This window comes from Furipterus horrens, unplaced genomic scaffold, assembly GCF_987537825.1.
Source record: "Furipterus horrens unplaced genomic scaffold, mFurHor1.1.pri manual_scaffold_2, whole genome shotgun sequence".
NCBI classification, from domain to species: Eukaryota; Metazoa; Chordata; class Mammalia; order Chiroptera; family Furipteridae; genus Furipterus; species Furipterus horrens.
Genome location: NW_028327172.1, coordinates 212,991,315 through 213,012,358, shown reverse-complemented (window position 1 = coordinate 213,012,358; position 21,044 = coordinate 212,991,315).

The window sequence follows — 21,044 nt, the reverse complement described above, 5'->3', positions numbered from 1 at the left end:
TATGAAGTTCGTGGAGACTAGGGGGCATAATTTGTATTATGGTCAAGAAGCCCACTGCAGATTTCTGCACCTTCCTTGGTCTCCTCTATGGCTGAACTACAAATTCTCTGTACTCATGATTCAGGCCTCTATTCTGCAACTAGAAACACGGTTACAATTTCCAGAGTTTGGTTGTTGCTATAAAAGAAATTTAGCGCTTTAAAAGTCTGAGAGAACTTGGAAATAAAGGTAATGCCCAAGTCCTGAAGTCTAACATATGTACCCCTTCCCTGGCTTTCCCATAAGCACTGTGCCATTTATAACTCCAGGTTGTAAATGCCTGCTGACGTATAATATACCACCAGTACATTGCTGCTCTGTGCTTTTTTTTTTTTTTTTTTAATTTGGATAATATTTTAGTTCTGTTTGATGCAGAGAATATTAATTAGATCAAGAAGTAACATAGGGTAGACAACTCTCTATCCAGACCTACCAGAGCGTACAGTTTGTAGTCCACGTTCAACCAATGTTTGTGGGGGCGAAGGCAAGACTCAGAGTTAAATTGGATGGCAGCATCTACTGGGAAAAGTAAGGGGCGGGAATAATAATAAAAAGAAATTAGTAGCATTAGAAAGATTCAGAATCAAAGAAAAGTTCTCTCACTCAAAGCATCAACTTGGCAAATAAGTACTGTGTCTGTTACATGTGTGATGTTGGGCAGTAATGACACCGTCTAAAGGGAATCAAAGAGTTAAGTAGGAAAATCTCAGCAGAAAAGCCATCAGACAGCTTTACTTCCTGTGCTGAGGTGAGAGTGGGCACCTGAAGGCTGTAACACAGATAACTGCACTTTGGGCATGAGTAGGCAGGGTCTCTTTAGTTGGTAACTGCTGTGGAAATAATTCACGCTTTATAGTAGCTGAGTAAGAAAGAAGAACTTAGGTAGCAGGCAATTGTATTGAGTGGGGGTTTGGGGGGAATAAGAGGAAATCCTGGAGAAATCCTTGCATTTTAGCAAAGACATTAAATGAGAAAGCAAACAACTAAAGCTGTGGGAATACATGTCATGGTACGTTTCCTTCTAAAACCAAGACATGGAAAGAGGGGAGCAGGGTTACTTAATGGATGAGGGCAGAGGCCTTTGCAGTAGAAGGTCTTGGATACGTTTGCCCTGTGCCTTCACGGGAACATGGCTATTATGGCAGAGATGCCCCGCATTTCTCTCTCGGTGGCACTTGCCGTGTTTATACCTAAAAGGGAAGGAGGGATGAGCAAAGGCATCGGGTGCAGAGAAGAGGGGAGGGAGCCACTGAAACCTCAGAGCTGGGAGTCTGAGGTCTGAGGTCTGAGGTTAGAGAGAGGCTTCTTGTCAGGAAACTCCGGCTGGCTGAAGCCAAGGAAAGGAGGGGTTTCCGGATCTGAGGAGAAGAAGGAATTGGGAAGTCAAATGTTGTAGATCTCCTGGGTCATAGCATCTAGCTTTTTTAGAAATAAATGTCGCATCTGTTCGGGATTCTCATGCTGTTTAACGACAACTCGGGTACTGACACCCTAAGTGGCCCTGGCTCAGATGTGCGTACTTCTTCAGCAAATATTTGCGAAGCATCTTTGGAACTTTCCTAGACATTCCATGTGCAGTGAACAAAGCCGAACCCTTGCCCTCCTGGAGCTGACATTCTCATTTACGACAGAAAATAATAAACAACACAGATACTTCCAGGTTATAAAAAATGAAAGCAAGTCAAAGGACGACCTAACAGGGGCACTGCTTAATATGGGAATTAGCAAAATTATTTTCTGCTCCAACACCATCAATCGAAGGGATACTCCTTTTTTAAAAAAATTCCTTTAAGAACTGGTTTACAATTAATATTCGGAGCAGAGAAACCCTGGCTAATGTTAGTAATGAGTTTGATTGATCAGGTGCTCTTCTCATTCTGGATAATATAATAATTTATAATTATATATGCATTTTTGTGATAAAGTCTGTCTTTCATATTCAAACAAGCTGTGTAAGAGCAGTGACTATGTCTTCCCATTATTATACACCATTTCTTAGTAAGCTACCAATAAACAGTTGGAGGAATGAATGAATAACTTTATAAATGAATGATTGAAATAATCTGAGCATTACCAGCATCAGTTATTCCATGATAGTCACAGCACAATAAGTGCCACATTAAAAAAAATAGAACATAATAAAATTTAATTTTCTTGGCCTCTCCACTACACAAAGATGAAAAAAAAAAAAAAAATCCCGAGTCAGACATTTTGAGGGCCCTTTCCCATCCCTAGATTTTGTCCCAGAACTTGCAGAAGGACCATTGCTTGGACTGTGATGATGGATTGCTTAGGGTTCCAGGCTTGGTGTCCCCACTCCCTTTTTCCCCATCTTGGCTCTCAAGACCTCCATCTGGGCTCTCACGGCCTCGGTGCTCGGGCCGGGCACATCAGCCCCATCGGGACCTTTGGTATTTGAGTGGAGTTAGTTCCTTGTCATTCTTCAAAAGTCCCCAGGCATTCCCACATTTGGGTGAGCCTACTTTTAAAACTGTGCATTTTCCCTTTCTGAAACAGCACAAAATAATGCCATTAAAATAATATAAGGCTAGCCCACCAACATATATATTCTTACTCTGACACAGAAAAAGAAAAAAGAAAATGAGGGATGGGAGTTAACCAAAAGAAGAGGATTTTCCCCTCTTGCTGGTGAGTAGGGGCCATTAGCAGCAGCTTTATCTTTAACTGCCTACAGGCACATTTAAGTTATTTATATATCAACAGCTAAACTTATCACAGAGAAGATGTATTATTTTTGTAATTCAAAATAAATTTAATAAAGCTGAAGGAAGCAAGATAGTGTTAAAAATCAATCTAATGTTATGTTAACACTGATTTTAAGTTGTGTGACATAAAAAAATTCAAATGATATCCCTTTGTCTAAATAAACAATAATAATGAATTAGACAATAAAACAATAATAATGAATTAGACAATACTAGAATTCTGTGATATGTTTGGGGTAATGTAGGAAGGGTTTAACTTGTCTCCCATTTTTCAGCAGGGGACAAACATATCACTTCAAAACAGATGAGCACATAATTTCAAAGAGAAAAAGAAAATCAGTCATTTGAATTGTGGTGGTCATTGCTTCTGCGAGGCTACTGCACTTTGGAAACCTCTCCTAAGGCAGTGACTTAGCCATACTCCAAAGATGGATGCGCAGAGATGTTCATTTCAGGTTTGTTAATCAAATCGTGGAACAAGCTAAATGCGCATCAGTACCGGATAGGTTAAATAAATGACGGTTATTCCACTAATGGGATCCTCGGCAGACTGTACAGAATGTAAAGTGTATTTGTTTTTTATATTGAGTTGGAAAGAATCCCAGAATGTATTTTTGAGTGAAAAAGCAATGGGATAATCTGCTTTATGTAAAATTATTTGTGTATATATAAAAGAGAAAAAAAAAAAAGAAGTACAAACAAGAGTCTGTTCCAGAAAGATATGAAGCAGAGTCTGGAAGAGAACATCTGTGTTTGATCTCCCAGGTAGCCTGAAGTATGTCATCTGTGATTCTGTGTCTTTGAGAGAGTTGCTGCATTAGCAGTTACTGCTAATGTAACCACTAAAATATTAATGATTTTCCCACATTGCTTTGAACTGAATTGTGTGGTTCCCTCTCCCCAGAGTTATATGTTGAACCCCTAACCTCTAATGGGATGGCATTTGGAAATGGGGAGTTTGGCAGGTAACTAGGGTTAGATGAGGTCATGAAGGTGGAGCCCCATAATGGAATTAGTTCCCTTATAAGAAGGGACACCAGGGAGCTGTCTCCCCCTCTGACTCTACCATATGAGGTGACGACAAGAAGGCGGTCATCTGCAAGACAGAAGAAGAGCCTGATTAGGGACCCAATAGGCTGGCACCTTAATCTTGGACATGTTTCATCTTCCAAAAATGTGAGAAATAAATTCTTATTGCTTTAGCCACCCAGTCTATGGTGTTTGTATGGTAGCATGAGCTAAGACACACATTAAACAACATATTAGTTGATTATTGCCATATGACAATTTATTCTAAAATGTAATCTCACAGTTTTTGTGGTTCCAAGACTCAAGAAGACATTTAGCTAGGTGGTTCTGGCTCAGGTTGAAGTCTAAGTATGTGAAATCATGTGAAGCTGTGGCTGTGTCTGAAGGATGGATGTCCAAGGTCACTGATGTGGCTCTTTGTGAGACCCTTCCATTCTTTGCTGGATGTCGGCTAGGGTCCTTCTGTACTCACCTAACATGCATGTTCTCAAGCATGACATAGACCTGCAATAGCCTCACTGTTGCTATGCTCTCTGTCTCGTCAGACTAATATAACATGGACAGGACTACACAGGGCGTAAGGGTCGGGGTCAGGGGTCATTGCAAACAACGTGGAGCACAAGCACTACAAAAGAGGTCCCTGTCCTTTTCCACTTGTCCTCTATATTACACTTATACTGTATTAGTGTTTACTCTAAGAGAATACATTATTTATACAGTCAAGATATACTGCTTAAAATGATTTTGCAAAGACACAACTATGTTAAAAACAAACATAGTAATTCCGAAAGATTGGTTTTAATTGATTGGGTGTGGGAGTGAGCAGTTATGTCTCTCTCAGCATTCTGGAGAGAGCAGGCCACACTCCAGACACCGTTGCTGTTGCCTGTTTTGAACTCGCTGTCAGCAAAATTGTCATTCTTGAGTATGGGATAAATTTGTACCGTTATAGATGCTTTTAACATCTTCTTGTTGTCTTTGGGATTCTTGGGTTTTGTCACAAGACACCAAGATATAGGCTGTTTTTATAGTTATTATTCTTCATATGTAGAATAATGCCTTTGATGAGATCTGTACACTTCTCAACTGTTGCCTCACTAAATATTTCCTTTACCTTATTCTCTTAATTTTCCCCTCTGAGATTTTAAACACAGGCATGTTACACCTTCATGGTTTACCTTTTCATCCTTAATCTTTATTTCATACAAATGACCTACTTGTTTCTCGGTGTTGTTCTGTGAGCTGACAAATAAATTAAAATTGATCTTTTTATTTAGTTAATGTCTCACCTGATGCTAAACAGACAGTGAATTGTTATTTCTATAACTTTATTTTTTAATTTACAAATGTTCCATTTGGATCTTTTAAATGTTTGCCTTGCATTTTTGATGTTCTCTTTTTCTTTAGTCAATTTTTTACTTCCAACTTATTTATTTAGTCTTTAAAAACAGCAGTAAGTCTATATTTGTATTTAATAATTTCAATATCTGATTACTCCGGGGGGCTTGACTATGTTTTATTATTATTATTATTTGCTTACTGTCAGCCATTATGACCAATTTATTTGTTTTTGGCAATTTTTAATTGTGACTTCATATTTTGTTGAAGTTAATAAATAAATATGTCTCAAGAAATATGAATTTAAGATACAATAAGAAATATAAATTTAGAGATATCATACACACATTATAATTATTAACCTGACCCACATGCAAAACGTCTAAAATACTAGGTACACAACAAGCTAAAAAGAAAAGAAGAAAGACTTCATAACGGAGGATGTTTTTAAAGTGTATGCAAACAGAACATATAATAAAGTCACAAACCTCAACATTAGCATATATGTATTCCATGAATATAAACTAAACTCAATTTTAAGAAAAATTATATTTTATAGTAAAGCAAAACCCAACTTAATTAATTAAGTATTCACAATTAAAAAATTAAAACATAGGTAGTTTGATTTTTAACAATACATTAAGCTGGATTCACTGAAAAACTCTTGTTAGTTCATGAAAAAAATTATGAAAGTGTGATTTCTAAGGTACTTCCTGGCTCATTGGAAATTAAAGAAAATCTATCTGCAGGAGGCAAAACAAATTAATTAAAAAGGAAGACCAAAAGAAAGAAAAACACAAATGACAACAGGAACCCAGGAAGAGGAACAAGGACGGGGAAAGAGAAGTCAACATGTAAGACAGGATCTTCGTGAATGCAGACACTGCTGTGAGCACTTAATCTACCTTGGGACAAAATAGGAACATGAACTTGAGATTCTTCAATTAAGCTGAGGTCCCTCAAGGGAGATAAAATAGCCCCTGGTTGATACCAGCATGTGAGACCCAGCAGAAGCAAATAAAATCTTCTAATAAATAAATAAATAAATAAATAAATACTAAATAAATAAGTAATATTTAGGAAGATTCAATAACCACATAAAGCACACATAAGCAATATTTGTAATTAAAAAGGAAACCATGACTAGATATCTAGCAAATTAAAACAAGAAAAATATCTAAAATAATTAATGAACAATCCTTTGCCAATATGTTTAAAACTTAGAATAAATTCTAGAAGTTATAAATCACTCACACACACACACGCACACCCAAAATCAAAAGGTTGAAAAACACTATAACTATTAAAGAAACCAAATTAGTAGGGAACTAAAACCGCACAGAAAATGAAAGAGCAATGGTCAGTAAACATACACAATCAAAACCCCATATGAAATATGATCCATGTCATTGGTAAGCAGCAAAGTCCAAATGAAGACCACCTTTAGATATCATTTTACACCACTAGATTGGCAAAAAATCAATGTCTCACAATATCAAACATTGGCTGTTAATACAGCACGCCGACACGCAGTTGGGAGTCACAGGCCGTAATGGTTGCTACAAAGCAGAGGTCCCGTTTATGGAAATGTCTTGCAGAGAACTCCCGGGTACCAGCAGGCAAGGCAAGAACATCTACAGCAGCCCAGCTCATCCTACCAAGAAACTGCTGACCATCCAACGTGTGAAATGCTGTCCTACAATTTTGACTTTTGGAAACGGATGAATATATTACCTAGAAAATAAAAAAAAAAAAAAGAAAGCTCCAAAAGCATAATGATGATAATAACAACCTTCAAAAACATGAGAAAATGCAGGCTTAGAGGATGGCTTAAATTGTTCCCCGTCACTTGTCAACACCTGAGAAGGTCTGTGTGGTTTACTGAATTGACAGGTGTGTCCATCAGACACTATTCTTCCAGGGAGCGCAGCTAGGACCCCTGTGACCTTGAGAATTCTGGGGCACTTCCCTTCTCTCCCTTTCTAGTAATTGTGCTTTGGAGAGGGCTTCTCAACTGAGCAGTAAGCTGCTTATTTAATAACCATTATTTTTCTAGCAGTACACAGTAAATTAAAATGACTTTTTAATAAGATAGTTCCTGTTGCCAGAAAATTAGGTATTTAGGGGATTTTTCAGAACATACATTTGCTATAACGGATAGACCAGAACAATTCCTGTAATATGAGTTCTCTGTGTGGGATAATATGCATTTGTACAAATGAGTGTTTATATGCCCAGAGTTAAAAAACAGGTGTCAGATACGTATTATTCATTATCAAATCCCCTCCCCACCCCCAAATCTGGTTAGGGGGAAAATCCAGCTTTAACCTGGCCCACATTTAATTCAAAATAAGTGACAAAAATTTTCCTCCCATAAAAACTTATTATTCTTTACCAAATGTAGTGTGAAATGTTAAAGCAGGCGGTTTTTTTTTTCTTTGCTTTTTGCAGAAAAGCATTTTAATAATTGCTGTTGAAATTTTTCATGAACCTGGATCAAGTGCACACAGGCACACACACACACGCTCATGCGTACACACAAATCCCTTTTGGTTTAATGAGAATTAGCAGGCAAAGGTATTGGTACAGTAACTGTGCTCAGATGTACAGGGGTCTGAGGAGAGAGGAGGAGAAGGAGCACAGGATAGCGAGGCTGTAGGACTGGGAGAAAATACGGAATAATTCCTCCCTTTAGCTTCTCCGCCAGTTTCAGAGGGCAGAAGCAGTCATCATGTCTAGGCTCACCCACCTGGGTGTGAAATCGACATCTGTAGAAGTTTGATGTTCTTGTCCATTTGAGACTCCCCAGATCACGACAAGAAGAAAGATCAAATTGACATAAAACAATGGCTCAAAAATCGGAGAATTTTTCTTCATTCCTACAAAGACAGTACGTCCAACAGAAGCTGTGAAGATGCTTGAGTACATGAGGTCTTCAGTTTCAGTACCAAAGCCTTTATCTTGGTGCACAGAAGAACTTAAGCCGGGGTGGAGGGGGGGGGGCTGTTACAACACCCAGAACCAGGAACCAGCACTCCTCTGCCCCCATTAACAGCGTAGTAACATTGACCTTTGGCCTTAACCAGCACAGTAGGTCGTTTTGTAAATCTTGATTAAAGATACTTCCTTTCAGAACATTGGGACTTCTCAATAATTGAACCTTTTCAGAAACCATAGTTTTAAATGTCACCTGACTCATTATTTGGGGGGCATCTTTTATGTCAATTCTACAAAATTACATGTAACTTCATAACTATTTTTTAAAAATATAGTTCTGCTAATTTAATTTTGAATTATAAATGTCAAGTGTTCTGCTCGGGGGATTTTTAAAATGTTTTACTATACTTTGTTAAAAAGGAAAAATTACACATTTTTAGAATTTAGTATGAGTAAATGTAATTACTGCAAGGAAAAAAAAAGAAATTTCAAAAGGTACTCTACAGGATAATAAGGCACACTCAGACACATGACACTGTTTTCCTTCATCTTGGGACTTGCTCCAAAGACACAAAATTTTGAAGATGCAAAGGACCCTTCTCATTTTATACAAAAGAGCCTGAGACTCAGAATAAGGAGTTGTTCCAGGTCACTCTGTCATTGGGTGGAACACAGAGATGAGGACCCCGACTTGCTCATCCCCAGTCTTCACACTCACGCCCACTGCAGGGGTCCTTCAGCCTGGACCTGCTGAAATGGCACCAGGGAGCACTGGGAAGATGATGGACAGGTCACAAATCATTCTGGTACCCAGGATTCACTGATGCCTCTCTTTATCTCCAATACAAAAAAAATCTCTTCCTTTTTACCTTCTTTATATAATGGCTTTGTGCACAAGAATTTATTGGAAGAAAAGATACTAGGGTTAATATTTTTTAGAAAGAATTCTTAATGACACAAGAAAAGGCTGATAGGCAACAAGCTGACCTACAAAAAAAAAAAAAAAAAAAAACAGCAAACACAAAAACAGAATGGAAAAAACAGTGTAATATGGTTCCAGTGAAAAATGCATTCGGAAGCCTTAAAGCCGAGGTGAAACATGCCTGAACTTACATGATTTTCTTTAGAGAATTAAATTGACCTTAATCACGCTAGCTTGCTTCTTTACTAAATTATTAATTATTTCCTTCTTCTTCAAATTCCTGTAAATCAGAACACGACCTCATTTCCGGTATGCCTGGAGTGTCCTCAGCAACTCCCCCCAGACCCCTCTACCCTGATACACACTTTAATTCTGACAAATACAGACAGAAAGCAGGGTTATTCCTTCTTTTTCTTTTCTTTGTTTTTTGCCTTAAAAAATTTAATTACAGTCAGCATATAGTATTATATATTTAGCTTAAGATGTACAACATAATGATTGGACATTTATACACCTTGCACTGGTACCCATCTGACACCACATGTGGCGATGGCAACATTAGTGACTATATTTCCTGTGCTGTACTTTATAACTCATGACTATATTTATAATGAACAATTTATACATCTTAATCCCTTATCTTTTATATTCAGTTGCCCAACAACCCCCCCACCTAGCAACCATCAATTTATTCTGTATCTGAGTTTGCTTCTAATTTGTTCATTTATTTATTCTGTTTTTTTTTTTATTTTACAATTTCATATATAAGTGAATCCATATGGCATTTGTCTTTCTTGGTCTGACTTATTTCACTCAGCATAATATCCTCTAAGTCCATTTGTGTTGTTGTAAATGACATGATTTTATTCTTTTTTACTGCTGAGTAACATTCCATTGTATACAAGGTCTGTCCAGAAAAGTCCAGCCATTGTTAATATAGCAAGAATGGTTTGCATGACATCAGTGTAACCTGGCAGCCAAGGAGCATGGACTGGAATACACTTGTGTGAACAATGAGGACCTCACTGTACTAGTCAGTGGGCGCGGTAGACACCATTGAGTGAGCATGTGTACTGTGAGGCCATTGCATTCAAAATGACTGCATCAAATTTTGCGTTAAGCTTGAACATTCCTCCGCAGAAACCATTCGGATGACTCAGAAGGCTTTGGGGGATGATGCAGTGAGCGCAGCACAAATAAAAGTGAGGCACAGATGCTTCAAAGGGGGTTGGGAATCTGTTGAAAGTGACCCACGTTCTGGAAGGTCTGCTACAAGCAGAACCCCTGAGCATGTTTAACGTGCATGGGCTACAATCAACAGAGATCAGGGACTGACAGGGCGAGAACTGGAAGCTGTCCCAGGGATTCTGAAAACGACTGGGCCTGAGATTTTGACGCGAGACCTTGACGTGAAATGTATCATGGCAAAATTCGTCCCATGGCTTCTGCTACCACAGCAGAAGGAACATCGTGCTCCAGTTGCTAATGACTTGATTCAAACCACTACCAATGAACCAGATGTCCTCGAGAAGGTCATAACTTTGAAGGGGACTGAGGCATCATTGTCCCGTGTACAATGTTCCTTGTCTCTTTATCTTCTTTAATAAAGGTCTCTGTTTCTCATATTACCTGGCCGCATACTTTCTGGACAGGCCTTGTATATATACCAATCTTCTTCATCCATTCGTCTGGTGATGGACATTTACTTTGCTTCTATAGCTTGGCTACTGTAAATAACACAGTGACCTTAAGGGTGTATATATCTTTTCACATTATTGTTTTAACTTTCTTCTGGTAAATACCAATGAGTGGAATTGCTGGGTCATCTGGTGTCTTCTTAAAGTAAATAAACACATTAGCCTTCCTTTGGCCTGGCAGCTTTCATACTGGAAAGCGATGGTGGAATTTTCTCTTTCCCTCTCATCAAAACTCTGAAAAACGTAGCTCCTGTACATATCCCCCCATTGAGCCCGCTTTCCCCGGGAGCCAGTACTCCTCAAGGGGGAAAACTTAGCACCCAACCGAAGTCCTGATGTGACTGCATGGCTGTGAAGCAGCGTTTGGATTACAGCACTTAGAACAGTGCAGCGGGCACAGGTAGGCTGCGACTCCAAAGGGACTCACGTCCCACCTGTCACTTACTAGGGTGCTGGCTTGGGTAAATAACTTAGCTTTTCTCTTGTTCTGTGTTAAAGAGAAACAAAGCTGAAACTAAAGCAACAGGATAAGTTTTATTCGTAACATCTACCGCCATGGGGAAGGGCGTCCGGCCTGCGCTGAGCTCAGGTTCACTGAGACAAAGGGCTGGAGAGTTTGTAAAGGCCTCGTGGGCCGAGGGAAAGCCCCGCACCCCGTGCCAAACTGACTCTTCACGTGCACTGCTGGGCACTGGGACAACTTAGGTTGAGAGGTGAACCCTGAAAGCACCACCCGAAAGGCGATCCCAAGGTCACAGCAGTTCAGGAGAACGCTTCTCCAGCATTATCAGGACATGCTGCACAGCCTTTTAAATACACTTAAGTAAAATCTCACCAGCCAGACATGGTTCAAGATAAATGTCAAGGTCCTCTTTCATGGAACAGCAAGTAGTGCTAGTCATAAATGTCCCTTCTTCAGTTTACAATTTGTAGGTTAGGCCTCTCCTCCGAGTTTGCAGGCGGGCACAGAAGGACATGGGCTTTGGGGGCAGACAGACCCTTGCTCCCCAAACCCGTCTTTACCAATTTCCTACTGCGTGTGGGATTAGGGTTGAGCCATTTAGAGTTTCTGAACTTGTATTTGTATCTCTTTTCATTGCATTCATTTTAAAATACAAATAATTGCAATTAGTTCAAGGGGTCGTAGTGAGAATGAAGAGATACGATGCTTGTGTTTGGTGAGAGTTAGGGAAGTGATAAATATTAGGATTTTTTATTATAAATGTATCATTTAATTCTTATTTATTAAACAATTATTACATAGTAGTTAATATGGATAATGCATTGTATTTATCTTGTTATTTAGTTAATTAATATGCAATATTAATGAGATAGATGATTACATATAATTTAAATGATTTGTTTTAATCTTACTGTTTGTGCTTATAAATAATAAGCACATTACCTTCTCAATTAATAAGACTTAATGTCTTTTACTTATCTATTCCTATGATGCTCTCGCTCTCTGTTTTCTCTTTGCCCCACCCCTCACTCTAAATTGTACTATTCAATGTTTCTTTTTCATTTTGAGAGATTTCCCTGTATTAGCTCAGGAAGGAAAAAGAAGTTTAACAATAGCCTTTCACCCCAACCACTCCAAGTGTATTTTGTCTAAGGATCAGTAGAAAATTTGTATCGTTCTTTGTATAGCGTGGTGCTGCTGAGAAGTAGTAACCATCCCTTTGTCCCCTGCCCCTTACTTCCTTTTACTGTCTCCATTGTCACAGGAGAATCTGTTCTGTAAGAATAAAATAGTTCAATTGTTGGCTTTGGTGGTCCTAAAGCCAGCACCTGGCTCATACAATAGGACTGGAATAATTCCTGAACCAGCTTCTTTTCCTCTTGCCCAGGAAGAAATAAAGCCTTTCCAGAAAAAGGAGCATGAACACAGTCAGGTCAGGGAGTGACAGGCTCAGTTTCTGGGTGGGGGATTAGGGGTGGTTGCAGGTGGGTCTTATCTTATTTCTACCTCAAGGTGCAGCTCCAAGTGGGGGAAAGGGTCATGGGACCCCTAGGTGAGATCAGGGGTCTGAAGGTAGAAGACACTGACACTGACTGGTCACCTGTAGCTCTTACCAAGGTATTCCCGCCATCACAGCCCAGGGAAGAGCAGGCTGTGGCAGAGAGGCAGCTGTCCTGGGACTCCTGGCATTCTCAGAGGGGCGAGCTCAGCCTGGTAGCTTGTCCAAGTCTTGGGGGAGGGTGCAAACCTTAGCCGAGAAAGAGAGTCTGTGGCCTTTCGGGGTTTTGTGATGAAGACGTGGTGATCCCACTGGGAATGTCAACGTGCATTGAGATGGTGGAGCAGACGGGACACAGAAAGCCCCGGTGATGTCTGCCTGCGTAGCGGAAGCAGAGGAGGCAGCAGACAGCCCCGCTCCCCTCAGCAGGTGCCAGGTGAGGGACTGAGACCGCTGCTGACCAGACGCACGCACCTCCTCCGCGCCAGCGTGTGACTTGGCAGTTCCGATGAAATAAGGGAGCTCCTTCCTCTCATCTACTTCAAAATTCCCATGAAATCCTGGATACAACAGAGAAGGTAGAGTATCTGGTATTGACTTTTTCTTCAAGTAAGTCTCTGACCTGGAAAAAAGAGAACAAGATGGAATTTAAAATAATGAAGTTATGGCTTGGACACCATTAAGCATGATCATCTTAGATATTTTTACTTACTCTCTGACTCGGGATTTGCTGGTAATGACTGTCACTGGGTCTGGAAGACAAGATCAGCATGTACCTGCAGAGTCTTACAGAAGCTACAGCTTGCCAGAGATTTTTCAGGTAATTAATTAGGGGTTTGAAATCTCAGATAATGAGGCAAAGCCACTCACCTGCCTGCACCTTCAGAAAAGGCCTGCTCATCTGTTTCAGGGACTTTCAGAGTTTCCACTTCCTCCTTCACTGAGAATGTCCACTTGGCTCTCAGATTCGAGTAGTAGCTGGGAGGGACTGCCAAATAAATAAATTTGGCATGAAGATCTAAAAAAGTACACTATGAAAGGCAACAAACAAACAAACAGCAACAACAAAATGATACACACACGTGCACACACACACCTGGAATCTGAGAATCTCTGAGCAGAACATGAAGTTCAAAGATCAGCTCCAACTTCCTCTTTGCAGAGCATGAAATGTCAGCCCACTGAGGCATTTGAATGGCTGGGGCTGCTAAGCAGATCTGCCCAGGGCCTGAGACAAATGCCCCCTGACCTGGTCTATAGTTCACTTTCTCCTATCATACGGGTGGCATTCAGAAGAAGCTCTAATGCAGGATCTTGGCAAGGAAGAGTGATTTGCCTGCTTCAGTGAGACAGAAACGTGGGAAATAGCAACCTCCTCAATACATGGGATACATTTAAACTACATTTGCATAAGCTTCCAAATGCTGTGGGTGTGTGTGCTCTCTATAAATTATAAACAGTAAATGAAGATTTTCAAAGAAAGTCAAGCATCTAAATTGACACTCAGCCCATTAGAATTTATGTTCTGGACCTTTATTTTTTAAAATACAAACTATAAGAATTGTAAGAAAAAGGGGGACAGAAGGAAAAGGGTCTAGTCAAGGAACTAGTATGAATGACCCATGGACATGGACCGCAGAGTGGGGATTGGCTGTAGGGAGGGGGGTGGGCAGAGTAGGGGGGAGCAATGTGGGAAAATATGGAACAACAGTACGAGAAAAACAATAAATAAATAAAAAGAATTGTAATATTTGTGTGTTGCTAACAGTGAGCCAAGATACACAGTAGTCCCCCCTTATCTACAGGAAATATGTTCCAAGAACTCCAGAGGGTGCCTGAAACTTAGAATAGTGTATATTTTTTTGTACACATATGCATCTATAGCTTGCCTTTGGCATACCCAAATTCCTAACATCACTACTTTTGTACTTTGGGGCCATTATGAGGTCAAAGAAGGGCGACCTAAACATGAGAGCTATGACCCTGTGACAATCGATCTGGTAACTGAGATGGTTGCTAAGTGACTAATGGGGAGGGTATTCCGTGTGGACATGCTGAACAAAGGTATAACTCATGTCCCTGTGGGGACGGAGCAGGATAGTGAGGGAGCTCATCAAGCTACTCAAAACAGCATGCAATGTAAACCTTATTAATTGTTCATTTCTGGAACTTTTATTTAACATTTTTGGACCACCGTTGACCGTGGTAACTGACACCACAGAAAGGGGATCCGTGGATAAGGGAGGACTACTGTATGTAGTCTCCTGTTTAGTAAGTATAAGGGAGCACTTGACGTTCTCATTTTATACATGTGGAAACGGAGGCTCAGTGAAGTTGTCACAAGCTGTGAGTGGCAATGGCAGGAGCTGAGTCACACCCAGCCCCTCAGCCGCTGTCTTCTGTCTGCAAGCAGAAGCAAGCTCTCCACGAGTCATGTAAGTGTAACCAGTGACTTTACTCTAATAAAGTTGCCTAAGCATAGGTTTTGGATTCTGCAATCTTGGTTCTACCACTGACTCTTTTTGTCATCACGGTGCATTACCTACCGTCCCAGAACTTAATCCACAGACTCACTAATCCATAGAACTCTTATTGTGTGCTTGTTCTGTGTTTGACACCACGGAGGGGGGGTGGGGGTGGTAGGTCTATGTCCCAGAGAGGGAAGGTAAGTAACAACATGGCCCCGCCTTCCTCAAAGTCCTTGTTTTCTAATGGGTAGAACCGACCTATAATTCCTGCCACGCTGACCTCTGAGGCCTGTTGTGTGAACTGAATGAGATAGTACAAACGCTTCACAGGACATGACATGATATATAAAGGGTTATTACGGCAGAGAACATGTTTGTTTTTCTCCGTTTTCTAACCATTGTGTGCATGTGCATGTGTGTGCCTGTTATATTCCTAAGAAGCGCTTTAGTCCCTTAGACAAGTTAACTACAAACTGAATTGATTTTAAGAAAATGCAAAGCAGCTCGTTGCCTCTCAATGTATTTAAGTATTAGTTTTCCTTTTGTCTGAAACGTGTGAAAGCATCACCTCCGGAGGTGCTGGTAAAAATACAGACTTCGTACCTAGGAGTATATACGATTTCAGGGCAGGAAACAGAGGCCACTGAACTATTTACCAGGAAATGATTCCGTTCGAGGATGTACGTCCTGACAAGACTGCAAATTCCCAGAAAGCAAGTTTGAAGTGTATTCCAGAGCTATACCAAACTTGGCCACTATGGGAGCTGCTGCCTCTGTGAGCATTGCAGGGCCACAAACTTGGACACACACCAACCAATAGCAGGGAACTGGTCACTAGAAGGGAAGTCCTGGAATCTGGAAGTCACATGAGGACACTCCCAAGGCTTCAGCTTGCCAACAGTGAGGAAGCTGGAGACCCAGCACTGAAAACCTGCTGTGAGAACACCTCATGGATCCACTGTATTGTTAGCACTCCCAATCTGGATCACAGAATGATGGCCTGAGACCCACTCTGGTCTCCTAATTTTATCTCTGGAGTTTACCTAGAATCCTAGCAGCAAGGGAGGCTGTGCAAATAGTTTATAGCTTTCCCACTTTTCCAACTTGAAAGGATATACGATGGATGGTGAACGAGCCAATCCTGAATTTCCTACTTTGCCATTTCTAGTTTCAGTTTTGCCCCGTAGAATGTATGAGGCTCAACCTCCCTCTGTTTCTCCCGTACCAGATTGCTATATGTGGTCCAAGAAATCAACAGACGTGACTATGCTTTGCAAAAGGCCACAAAAAGAAAAGTTGTCATGCTTTTTGTGACTTTTTGTTTATTTTTTGTTTGTAGATGCATTGTTATTTTAAAAATACTTTGATGTATGTGAATACATAAATTTCTCTTTTCTCTTTATTGTATGCACATTGAAAAAGGTGTCAAAGATCAAACGCTACCTGAGGAAGACTGGCAAGGAGGAATGGGAAATCTCACATTAATGGAAAAACAAATGTTTTCGACTTCCAAAGGGAAGGCTGCCTGCCCAGCTTCGTGTCCTCCACAGCACTTATCACAGTCCCTAGGATCGAGTAGGTGGAAGGGACCATAGAGCCGTTTTGGTATATTGTGATGAGAAGATTGAAACCCTGGAGCCACCACTCCTTAGCGGCTGGTTAGATAAGTATCACATTTACACATGGGGAAGCAATGTCTTCCTTCACAGGATTTTTCTGGGGGAGTGAGGATGAAATAAGATGGCATTTAGTAAAGGGATTGAAAATCCACTGCTACTCGCATACAAGGAGACGTTACTGTTCACTGAAAAAATGGGCATGAGAATGCTGAACGGCTGGGAAGAAAAAAGAAGGGAGCTGTTTCAACGAGAAGGAAAGCATGTCAGAGGCACACTGCCCCCTTTTCTCCTCAGTGCGGTCCTTGAATAACAATTCCTGGCCTGCACGGATCCATTTGAGACCCCTTAGATAATAATGAGGAGCGAGGTGGGAATAGAGAGCCTTTATGAGACCTCTTCAGTACCTGGAACTGTAATTGTATAACTAATCTTTAATTCCTGAAATAGATGCAGGAGGTAGGTATCATTATCTTCTTCTTCTTTTTTTTTTTTTTTTTTTTTGATGCAGAATCTAAGGTTTCAAAATGCTAAGTGGTGCAAGGTCACTGAAGTCGCAGCGATGGCTTCAGAGTCAACGAAGATTTATCTGACCTCAGAGCCTGTGCCCTTTATGCCACACGACACTGCCTCAGAGGACCAAAGTGACCTCCTCTCAGAGAGCCAAAATAGCTCAGGAAAGGCTCAAAAAGTATTTTCTGAAAGAATGTGCCTAATTTTTCTCCCAAGTGGAAATAGTGCAGTGGGCAGTTGGCAGACCACCTGGTCCTGAATTCTGGCTCTTTCTCTTCCCAGTGGTGTGGCCTTGGGCACTTGCTCTGCGCCTCAGCTTCCTTGTTTCTAACGTTGGGTTTAATTTAGTAGCTACCCAATAGGATTATTTTGAGGAGTAAGTGAGTTAACACACAGAAAGGTCTAAACAGGGCTTGTCATATTATGAACCCTCAATAAATGTTTGCTGCTATCATGAAAGTAACAGGGAAAAGTGTGATTGAGCCTAATTGCTCAAAGAGAAGTCCAGCCACAGTGAGAAAGGCCAAATGACCCCTGGCTGGGGACAAGAAGGGATTCACTCGTGGACATTTACAAAGTACACGTTAAGAAACCTCACATTCCCTTGTTGGGCACTAAATCTAGTGAGAAGAGTCTTTAGTTCTGTTTATTTTTAAGTTATTTTAAAATTACAGTTGACATACATTATACTAGGTTCATGTGTTCAGTATAATGATTAGACATTTATATACCTTATAAAGTCATCACCACGAGAAGTCTAGTACCCAAAAGGTAAAAGGGACTAAGAATAGTCTTTGAAAGGAGATAAGTAGCCAGGAGGAGAGCAATATTTATTGAAGGCCACCACATGTCATAAGCTTTATGTATATATTCTCCCTTAACCCTCACACCAACTCTGTAAAGTACCAGTGGCTAGTCCTGCTTCACACATGGATTCAATGTGGCTGAAAAAAAAGGAAGCCGTTTGTCAGACATCACAGAGGGATCAAGTTGAAATGCTAAAGCTTTGGCACGCGTCAGATCCCAAAGCCCAATCTTCCCGTTCTACCTCCATATCCTAATGGACGTTCCACACAGTAGATTTACAAGATGGTTCTCACACAAACTAAATAAAACTTTATGGTAAACATTAGTGTTTAAATTTCAATAACTTTTTCCTATTAGAGATTCATGCTCCCTAACCCAGGTTGAGCACTATCAGACCAGTTTTTTAATAATAAAGTTTTATTAGAACACAGTTGTGCCTGTCCTCTGATACCGTCTACAGCTGCTTTAGTTCTACAATGGCAGAGTCGAGTTTCAGCAGCGAGCAAATAGCCTGAAAAGTCTAAACTATTTTCTATCTGACCCTTTACTGTACAAGTTTGTTAACCTGTGCTCTAGATGCTTTAAGAATGTGACCTGGCCAAGGTATTTTGGAAAATAAGTATACCACGTCATTTCTATATACATCTGTGCAAGTGCCTCCTTTTATGTCTGTGACATCCACAGAGATTCGACATGTCAAACCTTGGTAAATGTCACTCTGAGCTACGGGGCTTTCCTTAAGAGACCGGCATCCTTCTCCAGGATGTAGATACAACTCATAGCTGGGTTGTTTCTCACATTCCAGAATAGAATTTTAAAATTCAGTGAAAAAATTCAACTGTTACTAAATATGAATTACAGATATACTTGAGAAACTCTAGAGAATTTCATTAAGGCAACAACTCTTCAGGACAGTTTAAAACATTTTTAGAGTTTCAGGATATTTTAATGTGACAATAGTTCCTTTTATTAATTGAATATTTTGGAAATTAAAGTCATGGGTCCCCATCAAGGTCTTAACAATTGGAAAAACTTCCCCAAAGCAATTTGAAAACTTTCTAAAAGTTATTTTAGAAGTTTATAAAACAATTAGATGGTCAGAAGGTATTGATCGCTCCAACTTGTGGCAAAATGTTCTTTAGTTGTCTAAGTTGATATTTAATAAATAAATGAGTACATTAAAAAATAAAATAAAGCAAGAGTAAAACAATACGCCGCTGAGTAGTAGCTCCGGAAGTAAAAACATGGAACCGAATTAAAGCCCTGATTTATCACACTTACCAAAGAATCGTTGGAAGTGTTGTTACCCACAACCTTTGGAAACCTCTGTTGTTATCTCTGGGGAGTAGGAACTCTATTCAGAAGGAGACAGTTGCAGCCCAGCCAACATGTTTATTCATCTCACTTCTCACTTTCACTTGCAAATTTGCTAACTAGAGATAAACCAAGCTGATGGGTTAAGATGACTTTGTTCTGATTAATTTTACGCTAATTCTGAGGGCTTCAGTTTTAAATGAATTGTTTGAATACGAAATTATGCAGCTTTATGATCCAGGAGATAAGCAGCAGCTCTAAAGATGCCTCTGAGACTCAAAAGAGACAGCATTAGAAGCTCATTATTGCCGGCACATTTAACATGGTTAAAGTAGGGGAAAATAGCCATTAAGTTAATGTAATAGTTAAACTGCATTAATTTGAAAAACTGCCCAGTGAAACCCTTATGGCAGAGGATCTATTTTTTATTTTCTTTTTTGTGCAGATATTCTTAAAAAAAAAAAAATCAAGATTTTCTCCACCCACCCCCCTCCTCAAGTCAGCTGCAGTTTAAAACTCCAGGCTTTTTCCATCGGAAATGTACTGAGGAATACTCTCAGCCCCGCCACAGAATAACAGACAAAGGAGGGTGTGGTCCCGTTTGTGACGCGTGATACCTAACAGTCCCTGTTGAGCTTGCTGGTCAGTTCGAAGAAAGGGAGTTGTTGTCAGGTTCTTAAGGGGGAAACCGCTGAGAACACGGGAATTCCAGTACCAGGGACAGCAGAGGCTGTTTCATCTCTTGCAATCTGGCTATTTTCTTGAGACACCAGTAAAATTTAGGTTAGAAAACAATCATTGATTATTTGCAAATGACAATTCAGAATGACATTGTAATAATTCTCTCTCTCCTGGAAAAAATGCAAGTTTTAGCCATTGAAGTCTTTCCCTTCATTAGACGTGACTTCAGCGAATCTCTTTTCCTCAGTTGCCTTTCTCATTGTCTCTACTTTTTATTGCCCCATTTGTTTTTCTTAAAAAGAGTCCACTGTCTTTTTAAAAATTATTTGGAATAGTAAAATGATGCACCGTTGTTATCATCACTGCTATGTTTGATGATTATGATGAAGGATTCCTCTGTTCACATAACTTCAACTGTGCTCTCTTTCCTCTGGATTTTATTCTTCAATTACAATTTACATTCAATATTATTTTCTATTAGTTTCAGGTGTACGGTATAATGGTTAGACAGTCATGTTCTTTACAAAGTGGTTCCGCAGTTTTCCAGTACCCCCCTCATACCATACATGGTGATTGCAATATTATCGACTATGTTCCCTGTGCTCAACTTTACATCCCGCGACTGTTTTGTTACTGCCAGTCTGTGCTTCTCAGTCTTTCCCCTTTTTCACACAGCGCCCCATAGCCCTCCCCGCTGGCAGCCACCAGCCCGGTCCCTGGACCTGTGAGTCTGTTTCTGTTTTGTTTGTTTATTTTACTTCTAGAGTCCACATAGAAGTGAAACCATATGGTCTTTGTTTTCTCTGTTTGACTTATTTCACTTAGCACAACTGTGTCTTCTTTGCTCTATCTTTGGGTTTCTTAAGACCATGATGTCTACTATTAAGTACTTCATGAGAATATCAGTCTGAATACTTACCAAAAATCTAATGGTCTCATAGCTTAATAACTAAAATAAAAACTTGTGCTCTTATCATTTATATCTCAGTTTACTCC